The 11508-nt window shown below is 39.0% G+C and overlaps 1 pseudogene; it reads right to left on the bottom strand.

Moving 5' to 3' along the window:
- Positions 1–353: 353 nt before the first annotated feature.
- Positions 354–971, bottom strand: LOC126631350 (uncharacterized; annotated as a pseudogene).
- Positions 972–11508: the final 10537 nt, after the last annotated feature.

Genomic DNA, 11508 nt, shown 5'->3' with positions numbered 1-11508 from the left:
AGAGGATTTGGGAAATTGAGCCTTACTTAGGAAGGCCCTTTTATCATTAATAAAGTGACAGGAAGATGGGGATACTACTTGGCAGATTTGGAAGGAAACTTGCAAAGGCATCCAGTTAATGCCAAGTTTTTAAAGAAATATCACCTAACTCTGTAGGATGTTAGAGACTGCTACATTGATGAAGTTTAAGTATTGGTAGAGATGTTAGGTCATTTTTATTTAAAATAGTTAGATAAAGATGGAAAAGTCAAATGAGGCAAATGGGATATTTCATTCATAATGGAAAAGTTACAAAAATTCTAGCCTAACAAGTTCACATCCCTAGCTAATGCAGCTATCCTAGAATGATAGGTTTATATAATGGTAAAAATCTGGCCAGGTTCTTCAAGGGCAATGTTGCTGCTGGCAAGTTGGGCCGCAAAATTCTCCACCTTTTGATTGACCCTCTTCACTTCTTCAATCTTCCGGTAGAGTTTGCTCGAGAGGGTCATTTGCTCAGCCTTTAATGCTGAGAGTTGTTCTTCCAACTTCTGGATCATGAAGGCTACCACCATGATTCTGTCTTCCATGGCTGAGCTCTCATCCACCAATTGCTGCAGAGAAATGAAATTCTGGAGTGCTTCTATTTGTAGCACTTGATTTTGTTGGATTGCATCTCTGCTCGAATGTGCTGGTCCTTCAATGCCTTTAGGTTATTGAAGAATGAAAGGAATGACTCGTATTGAACCTTTAACATTTATTGAGCTTGATACAACTCAGTAAGTGCTTTCTCAGCTTCTTGGAGAGCCTTGAGGCTGAAGAAGGCGGTGAAGTCCATTTGCATCCACTATTTGAAAACCTGGTGTTGATCTTGAAGATTGAGGCTCAAAGGGGCACCTTGAGGACCTCAGCTTGGTCCTAATTTGCTCGAACTTTCTGACTAGTTCGGGCAAGAAACCCGTAACTGGAATGGAGGCAAGGGGTAGAGGCATCACTCCAGCACACTTGGAGGCAACGACAGCGGAGGCAGCTTCAGTTGAGATGATGATCCATGTAAATCCAAAGGCATTGAGAGGCCGAGCAATGACCACTTTACGAGCTGCAAGCCAAGGAGACTTGCCCAAGCCCTCGCCAGAACCTGTTACAAGCCAAGGGAAAAATAAGTCAAATTGAGATATACTTAAATTAAAGAAGAAGCAGAAGTGAGAAGACTTTTATACCTGAGCTGGCCCTTGTGTTTTAGGTTGTGGGGGCTCTGTTGTGGTAGCTACTTTGGGAGAAGTAGGCGGACTGGCCTGAGAAGCAGCTTGAGAAGCTTTCAGGCTAGTCACTTCTGAGACCACAGGGACTACAGGTTCCTCAAAGGCTTGTGGTGGTTTCTTGGTGGCCTCATGCACTAGAGAAGACTGAGAAAAGACAAAGCAAAGTATAAGTCAAGGAAAGAAATTTGAAGAAAATTCAAAAAAGCTTGAGAAAGAAGAAAGCTTACTGAAGTATTGTCATCCTTCACGAAGAGTAGCAACTCCCCAGTTGTTGGACTAAACTAAGAAGTGGGAGTCACCACCATAGCTGGATGAGGAGGAGTAGAAGAGGCAGGGGCTGAGGTTTGACCGACTTGTGGTGTAGGTACCCCAACCTTTGCCTAGAAAATAATAAAAGTGGTGGTTAGTTTTAGAGTTATAAAACCAACAGACTGGACCAGGATTGAGAAAAGAAGTATACCTTTAAGAGCTTGGCCCGAGAAGGGGCAAAAATGCACCAATCGGGCTAGAGGAGAAGAAGCATCGGGCTGGGAGATCCCTTCACCTAGGGTGTCATATTTCAAGCAAGCAAGCAAAGGATTAACACAAGGGTCAAAGAAAGTGAACTTCAAAAGTAACTTAGTGCTAAAGGAATGAAAACTGTACCTTCAACTCCTCGAGGATCGTGTCGATGACCTCATTGTCTTCTTGTCGTACTTATGAGCCTGACTGCGATCCTTGGGAAGTAGAAGCAAGAGATGGGGAATGTTGGTTCAAACTTGTGGAAAGTCGAAATTGAGAAAGGAAGACTAAGGCTGAAACCACTTACTGGAGGATTTTTGCTTCTTCCTGCCCGCTTCATCTAGATGGGTAGATGAAGATTCGGAAGCCTAAGAGATATCTGACTTGGTCATTTTCTTGGTGATGGTTGCCCTCGGGCCAGGCAAAGCAAGTCGGGGCTGAGGCCTCTAATCGGGCATAGACTCTGAAGTCTTCACCACAGTAGCCTTTGCCTGTCGAGGTGCCCTCTTCTCCACCTCAGGCTCAGCCTTGACCTCGGAGTCACTGAAGAGCTCAGAGATGTTTCCAGCATCTTCAGCACCTTGGTTGGATCCTACCTTTTGCCTTGTTGCCTTAGCAGCGGCCTCCTGAAGAACCAGAGCATCTGCAGCTTCTTCTGGCCTAACATCCACTTCTTCAGAGTTGCCTTGGGTTGCAAAACCAAAATGTGACTAAGTATGACAGGCTACAAAAGCATAATAAAAAAAAGCAAAATAGAAGTAATATGATGTACCTATGAGAAGAAGCTGGTTCTTCTGGTTGATTACCTCATTCCAGCTCTCAAACTTCTCATTCTTAGGCAGAAAGTTAAAGAAGACTTGCCGGAATAGATGATCATTTGCCTTTCTGATGTCTCCATCGTACTTTTTTGACCACTTGGCTTCCCACCAAATGGCAAATGATGGAGTTCATTTGAAATTAAGGGCCAAGAACTTATGTGTTATTCTGCTCATCACTTCTAAGCTGCTCTGAGCAGCCCGAAAGGTCACGTCGGAGGGAGAACGGAGGCGGAAAGAGGTTCCACAGTGCATGGAGTCGAAGTAGGACATTGGGATAGCTTGCCTAAATCCCAGATGTTTACCACATAAATTGGGGCGGTAGACCTCTAGCCTGCGCTCATAACCGGTTCGATCACTACGTATTCCTTAAGCTAGGTGCCGTTATTGGATACAGCTCATGAATTTCTCCTTGCAATGGCCACTGACATACTCTCTAAAGGCATCTTAAAAGATCTGGTCTAAGAACCAGGGATACCTCTTGAGCACAGAGACACCTCACTCCAAGTCTACTCGAGTTCAACAAACTCTGAAGAAGTAAAAGCATGCAAGGGTCGAATGATTGGTAAGGGAAGCCTTCTGCTAAGATGCAGACTAGAGCCACTCATTCAGGGAACTCCAAGTTGGGTGCCTAAAACTCAGGGAAATATCACTAGAGTCATAGTTTGACCATCTAGGTTGGCCCGTTGAGGTTGGTCTCGAATGACTCGCCCCTAGTTATGTCGTATAGAAGATGGTAGAGGTCTAAGAGAAGAAAATGTCCTGTGGCAACATCATCGAAGGAATGCAGTGCCTCCACCAAAGGAATCCATTCCAATTTTACTCTTTTAGACTTGTTTGGGAACATATGTTTGTTCAACTAGTATTGGATGAAGTACATGTGTTCTTGAGCCCTATTTGCAGTGGAAGAGGATGGGCTGAAAGTCTTCTTTGCAAATGGGATGAAGCCCGCATAGAACGTTTCATAGCTCTTGAAGGTCGAAGAATTATACTCTAGACGAGTGATGGACTCAGATACGCTCGAGTTTTCAGCAGTCGGGCAAGAGGGCAAAGATCAATCGTGGGTGATGTCCACGCACCTGCCCGATGATCTTAGCCCAAAGACTTAAGCCATGTCAATGACTGTGAGAGACATGGGACCTATTCTGAAATCGAATGTATTGGTCTCATTGTTCCAGAAGATAAGAGTTGTGGTCAGGAGTTCATGCTTGGCAATAACAGTGACCTTGGAGAGCATAATAAGCTCATAGATCCCATTAGCCATCTATTTCTGTTTCCAGATGTGCTCGAGCTCATCCATCAACTACGACCAAGCTTTATCCCTCATCAATGGGAAGCCCTTTCGAAAATTGAACCATTTGGAGGCCGAGATGCCAGCCTTGGCGAAGTAGGGGCTAGGAGTGAACCAATTCGCAGCAGGAATGTTGTTCTCCACTGCGATAGGGACTCAGGTAGTCCATGCCGGCCCCAAAGAATGGACACCTTCTTCTTTGAAGAATATGGAGAGGTTCAGGTTAGCTTGATGACGATGAAAGTTGTTGAATCAGCGGTGCAGGTTGACAATCCCCTCACCAGATTCGCATGCATGGCGAAGTTTGGGTGCCATTGATTGATTAGCTATGAAGAAAAAATGACAGCAGATTGAGGGCAAAAAGCAAGAAAATAGCTGCGAAACCAAGAGAATTCTAGAAGCTCTGAGAATTCTGGAAACTCAGAGAATAAGGATTGCTAGAAGTGTTAGCCGAGAAATTTAAATGGAGATTATATAATGGGTAGTTAGTTAACGTTTGAGATCGTGGGTTAGTGCAAAGGTTTATTCGAAAATGGCTGTTTAAATGATGTAAGTCCCGAGTTAAAGCATGCGGCTAGTGTTTAATCATTATTAATGTCTCTATTAGCAGACTTAACAATGATTAAAGGGGGCACTATTTGGGTTATTATTTAACATTAGGCTATATGATAAGGAGGCCCAAGGATGCCAAAGTAAATAGGGACTTACCCGAAGTCCAGCCAATAGGCTTGAATCAAATTGAATCCATTTCAGCTAAAGCATAGGCCATGTGCCTATGATTAAAGTGACAAGTGATATAGACCAACTCACTATCAGCCAAAAAGCACTTTCTAGTGGCATGACAAGTAAATAGATGATGACTCACTGCCTACTGAGAGCCATCGGCCAAGAGCGAAGCCAAAACAGTCGGGCCAAATTGCCTATAAAAGGAGAAAGAGACACCAGAGACAAGGACACTTAACCAACTAATCAAAAGACATACAAACTCTGCTCTTAAGCCAGTTCGTACCCATAAAGCTGAAACTTGTCCAGATTCAGTCTTTTTAGCTATAGTTCCCTTAAAAAGCCATATTTTGTCTAGTGTAAAAGCTATGCTACCTTCCCTTAGTATTGTAGTATCAATTCCTTCGCGTAAAACCTATTTACCTTCCATCCTTTTTAGCATACAACCTCTGTACACTCAACCAACCAATTAAAAGACATGCAAACTCTGTTCTCAAGCAAATTCGTGCCCAGAAAGCTGAAACTTGTCCAGATTCAATTCTTTTAGTTGTAATTCCCTTAGAAAAGCCATGTTTTGTCTAGTGTAAAAGCTCAGCTACCTTCCTTTAGTGTTGTAGTATCGATTCCCTCATGTAAAACCTATTGACCTTCCATTATTTTTAGCATACAACCTCTATAAACTCAAAGAGAAGTGGTTGCAAAAAGTTCGACCTTGTCTGACAAAGTGAAATCTTGCCCGAGTCTCTTTGTTTATACTTTTATTTAGTACATATGTTGCTTAATGTACTTTTCAGCATGTATTTAAGATGTTTCCACTTGTTTTCTACTTAAGAGTCCCATTTGAATTTGAATCTGGTTAAGTTAATGAACCTGTTTTCATTAAAAGTAAACTACGATCGAGGAAGTGATTGAAAGGGCCCTGAACTCCCTTCGTTTTTGAACGCACAAGATTATGAACTAAAAGTCCTTGTTTACAAGGCAAGAAAAAGAACTTAATGCAGACTTAACTCATCTGTGACAATCCTTTGATAACAAGAAGTTTAAGTAACTTGGGACGCAAGTAATCAACTTAAATCACACCTATTCAACAATCTATTTTACTAAGATAATAGTTGAATGCTCAAATCCTTGTTAGTTTTGATTGTGAGCCTCAAGGCTTACACCAAAGGCCCACAAAGGCACCTTTTCAAACCAACTACTAACTTATCTTGCAGCACACCAAGCAGCAAGAGCTTGCCCGACAACAAACAAAGTACCATACCCCTGGGGAGTTGTGCGAGGGAAATCTTGCCGAAACACTGAGACCTGCCATTTATGTAGGCAAAGAAAATAGAACAAAGGAGATTAAGTTTTTGAAAAGGGTAGTTGTCCCAAATAGGAGATCCTCCCATCTTTCCCAGTTGACATTAAAACAAACCTTGTCTTTTGGTTGTTCAAAAAGGGTAGTTTTGGCTTAAGAGTTGGTTCCAACTCCAAATTGCTATTTGATTGGGTCCTAAACCAAGTGAGATTACCAAGAAACACCAAGTTCCTTTTGGTCAGGTTTGCAACATAGGTTCAATTTGAGCCGTGAATGAATTTGCAGAGCTATGGCAACAAATATTCACACATATGTGCTGTTTTTGCATAAAGCCACAAACTCAATTCAACCGCATTGAACCATTTTAGAACTTTACTTTTAGGGTTTTGAGAAAACAACTTAGCACATTTTGCATATAACCTAAATAGGGATGCTGCTATATCCATATCAGACACAATCTTTACAAAGAATAACATCTATTGGATAGAAAAATTCAATGTACGCTGCGTTTGATTGCTGTGAAAGCGAGGAAAATACCAATTAATGCATTTTGTTGCTAAAGGAAGATTAGGAAGGACTGGTGGTTGAAACTGGACAACAGAGGTGTGGTGTTGTGATGTAAAGGTTATTTTAGGAATAATAGTGAGTGGGGAAATAAAATTTGAGTCCTACTAAAATCACCTCATTGTCTTATTTTCCCACCCACCTTTTAATCAAAATGTTAATCACATAATTATCCTTTCAGCAAAAGACTTTTAAATCCTCATTTATAAATTTGTTATAACTTTAATTAAATAAACTAAAAGAGAATAAAGAAAACCTAAAACTAACAAAAGTAAAAATAAATCCACCATCCTCCCAAATCATCCACGTTGGACCGACGACTATCAAATCCCCAATCATCCATTACCCTCCCCAGCAACAAACACCACCCCACTCCCCCTTTCAATTCTAGTACTACCACCTCCATCTTCTCCTCCTTTTCCTCATAAATGAACAACGATGACAACCTAGATTTTAAAATCAAAGAATATCCAATTCCAGTTGGAATAAATCGATTTGGAGCAATCTGCCTCTGTATTGGAAAACTCCCCCTGTGCTTCTCTCTTCCTTTCCCTTTGGTTTCTCTCTTTCCAAAGGAGATGCCACCAAGTAGTTGTCAAAGGTTTTGGTTTTTTATGGGGGTGGGAGGAGGTTCTGGTGTGGCTAAGGTAGTGGCAATTAAGGAAGCATAGAGTTTTTATTTTTTAACATATTAATATTATTGTTTAAAAAACTAGACATTAGAGGTTATTTTAGGAATAATGGTGGGTGGAGAAATAATATTTTAATTTTTAATTTTTATGGTGGGTGAAATTATAATGTGGGTGTAGAAATAGGTAAATTATAGGTAAATATAGGTAAATTAAATCTTGAGCCAAATGACATCTTTTATCTTTATGGAGGTACTTCAATCTAAATAAATAATTTGCTTATATATATATATATATTTGAAATATATGTAAATTATATCTTGAACCAACTTACATTGTTTATGTTGTAGGTAAATTATTTTGCATGTATTATTACATAGATAGACACATTTTATTGGTATTATAAATGTGTGGTAAAATAATTTACCTATATTTATATATAAAATATAGATAAACTATTTTGACAAAATAACATTCTTATATTTTGTAGGTAACTAAGCTCACATATTTGAAATGGAAAAAACTAAACCAAAAAATTCCTAATTTTATGCAAATTTGAAAAGCAGCTAAGGATTTAAAAAGGAAAAAACTAAATGAATTAAAACCTAGGATCATATCATTTTTTTTTTAACAATCCATATAATCTAAGCTTATTTTTAGTTATGTTGTTTGGAACTCAATTGTAAGCTCACTTTGCTCCTTGTAACTCAAAAGTCACCATTTTACTCCTAAAACACACATTTCGTTCCATTTTGCCCTTGAAACTTGATTTTAATCCTATTTTGCTCCGTAAAACATGAAAGTCATCTTTATAAAACTCAAAATTCACTCCACATCGCCTTAGATATGTTAATTTCTTATATTGGTTTGATTTGGGTGTGCTAGGCCAATCAATTTATTTATTTATTTTTTCATCTCTTCAATATCTTTTAAACTTAATAATCTTTTATTGTTGAATGTACAAATTTATTGCTCATGTGTCATAGTCTTATTGAGCGTTTGGTCCCACATATGTTTTAGGAGTTCACCTATAAGTTTCAGGGAGAAAAGAGAGTCCACAAGTCAAAGTAGAACAAATTTTGAATTTCAAGGAGTAAAATTGTGACTTTTGAGTTATAGGGGGCAAAATGAGATCAAAATAGAGGTTTAGTGAGCGTAACTAAAAATAAGCTTATAATCTACACTAAGGGAGTGATGGAATGTGCTATGCCTCACAATGGCTAGGAAAAATGTGATTCAAATTCGCCTTTGGCAAGAATCGAACGTAAGACCTCTCACTTACAAATACCATTAGACTGTAGCACTAAGAGACGTCGTTTTTAATTAATAGGCAATGAATCATGACATTAATCTTGTTTTTGTTTAGGGAAATGTGATGTTTGTTGATAAAGAAGATAAGCATACAAGAGGATAGCCCAGATTAAAATAGGGTGACTCTTGGAAAAAAAATAAAAATTGCAGGGGATTTCAACCCGAAATTAAGGAAAAAAGTAGCCATGAGAACAATTGCAAAAAAGTGAAATCAAATTAAGTTGGAACTATCCTGGAGAATTACACAATAGCAATTATGTCCAGTCTGATATAGGATTAGGGGTATCTTAGGCATCCAAAATACAAAATTGTGTGAAGTTAAACTTAATTAAGGAAATTATTGAGTTGGAGCCTAGTTATTGGGTTTCTATTAGAAAAATATACTATGATGGGTTTTAGTTTTAAAAAAAATTGAATTCCAAGGGGTAAAGTCATATTTTCATATTTTATTAATAACCCTTTTACCTTCTAGCAAGCCATGTCAGTTAGTTACCTTTAAAGAGTATGTGTTTGTAGACATCGAAATTTCGATGAAATAAATATTCACTAACACATTAAAGTTTCGACATGCTAGGGCATACATGGCATGCACCGTGTGTCTCAAAAATCGTAACATGGATGTGACTCATCAAAGTGGGACGAGTCATCAAGAAGGACACATGTCAACACTTAGCGGAAAAGAATTATTTGATTTAACTTAATTAAATCAAATGTTGATTGATTGCGTCAACATCGCTGACAACAATTGGAGTCGCTCGGGTCAGATTTCGTGTCTTGTAAAACAAGTATGGCTACATCAGCGGAGTCACTCGGACGTCACCTATTGTCCCAGATCAAGGTAATGGTGGCATCGCTCCTCACGGAGTTGTTGAGTTATGACCAGACTTTTGAGGTAACGTTATTCCGATCGACCTTTCTTCAACCTTAGAATAGATGCCGTTTGGTCTTCTATCTTTGTATATGATCCAATTCCATACGGTGTAGCAGAGACATTTTGAACTCAATGGTGCAATCTCGAACGTTGTGCTAAAAAATTTGTAATGATGATGAATATTGTTTGCTTCTTAATCACGGAATATAGTTTAATCCGTCAATCTTTTCAAAGTAAGGAGTGCTGAGGCAAAACACAAGTAAGCTTGTGGGCCCGAGGCATAGTTCAAAAGCCATCTTTGGTGACGTTGTTTGGGAAAAACGTCACCTCCCAAATTTAGTATTAAATATTAAGCTAATGGAAAACCTTTTTGTTGGAAATGTGCCCTAAAGCCAATCATGTGATGATACTTTACGGATATTTCACATGTTAAACTAATCTAGTTTTACATATAAAGGGCAAAGATTATTGTTTGAGCCGTCTCATATAAATGTTATATGATTAAACAATAAAGTCCAAGGAATATGTGATTGGGAGAATGCAATCTAATGAAGTTAGATTCATGAGACCATTCTTTCGTAGACACATCCTAAACGTTCCTGATCATAGGATTGCCAATTGGGCATTGACAGTTCGTCAAGATCGGTACGTACTATGTCTTCTCTCAGGGAGAGTGATTAGTCTCGAGTCATTGGTGTGTGTGACATCAAGACAAGTACGGTAGGTGCTCAATAGAGAATGAGTTCACTGAACGCGATCAAAGAAGAGTTCTCATATTCCATGTCACATGAGAACTCATGTTTGGGATAATGCAAATTAGTCCTTTGACCTGAGGCATCACAGTTGTCTTGTGGTTAAGTCCTTGATCTTTGATTATGTCAAAGTCACCCCATCGGGGTGTCCACGACATCGTTGGGGTCAAGCCACTTAGCTATGGAGACAAGTGAATGCGCAACAAGGGATCTCTAACCTTCAAACCATTTGAGGGAGAATACTCTATGATATGATTTGAATCTCTGGCCAGAGTATGAATGAGATTTGGGAATGCGTTCCGAATCACATTCAAGGTAATCATATAAGCACACGACACACATTGGATAGTAGACATGAGCAAATAAACTATCAAACCAAACAATGTGGTCAAGAGTATTAGATTAGAGAAAGACCGTATTGCATTTGTAATCTTAAACTGAATAGGTTCTCCACCTCTTCTGATTAGCTTGGGTAACCATGATATGCTGCTAGGTGTCACTCATGGTTTGTGGAAGCCCTAAACGTGTGTAATCACTAAAGGGAGAATTGAAAGTAAGTTTCAATTCACAATCGATGTAAAATGGTTTTAATCGCCCACTACCTCGCTAAAAGGAACCTAATGGATCGCACACCATAAAAGGTGAAGATTGAAGAAACAATGGAGATGAGTAAGAATAATTAAATGGTTTAATTATTTATGACAAGGATTAATTAATATGTTAATTAATCAAACGAATAAGTTCGTTAAAGACCTCGGGATAGTTTTGGACCTTAAGGCCCAATGGGCTTCGAACGTCAAGCCCATTAACTTAAGTTGTATGACAATTTAATGAATAAGGATTCACTAAGGCCCAAAAGCCCAAAAATCCCAAAATGGCCGGCCATGTGTGATGAATTAGGGTTTTGGTTATTTAGGTCACTTAAAGAAGTGACTATATAAATGACTTTATAGCCTAAAATTCATTAAGGCTTCTTTTTGGAGATAATTAGAGAGAACATGTTTCTCATTTTTTCTCTCTAGGAGGAAGGCCACCTTGGAGGGTACATTTAGCAATCCTACTACTCCAAGGTCACTCATTTCTTCTACAATCTAACCTTGGTGAAGAGACTTAGAGGTTCTCAATTTTGGGAACTTGGAGAACCATATTCTTCCATCCAAATCCATGGATCTAAGAAGCAAGGAATGAAGGCCCTATCTCTTTGGGTGATTAGCCTTTGCTTATGCAAAGAGGAATCTACAAAGGTATATTTATCAACTCACTTTGTTTTTTAGTTGATTCTTGGTTCACCAATCTACTAGGCTTTGAATTTCATGGGTAATGTTTTGTTTTTGAGTGCATGCAAGCATGATTCCGCCTTTAATTGTTAATTGCATGCTATATGATGTTGCTCAAATGAACATGTTTTCACAAAATAATCCTTCACTTTTGCCCTAGACTCACGGTAATGCATTGACCAGATTAAGGTTGAGGAAGTGTCGGATCATACCCGGAATGACCTCCAGATTTA

This window comes from Malus sylvestris, chromosome 8, assembly GCF_916048215.2.
Source record: "Malus sylvestris chromosome 8, drMalSylv7.2, whole genome shotgun sequence".
Lineage (NCBI taxonomy): Eukaryota > Viridiplantae > Streptophyta > Magnoliopsida > Rosales > Rosaceae > Malus > Malus sylvestris.
Note: the sequence above shows the minus strand (reverse complement) of the source record. Positions and strands in the feature narration are given on the sequence as shown.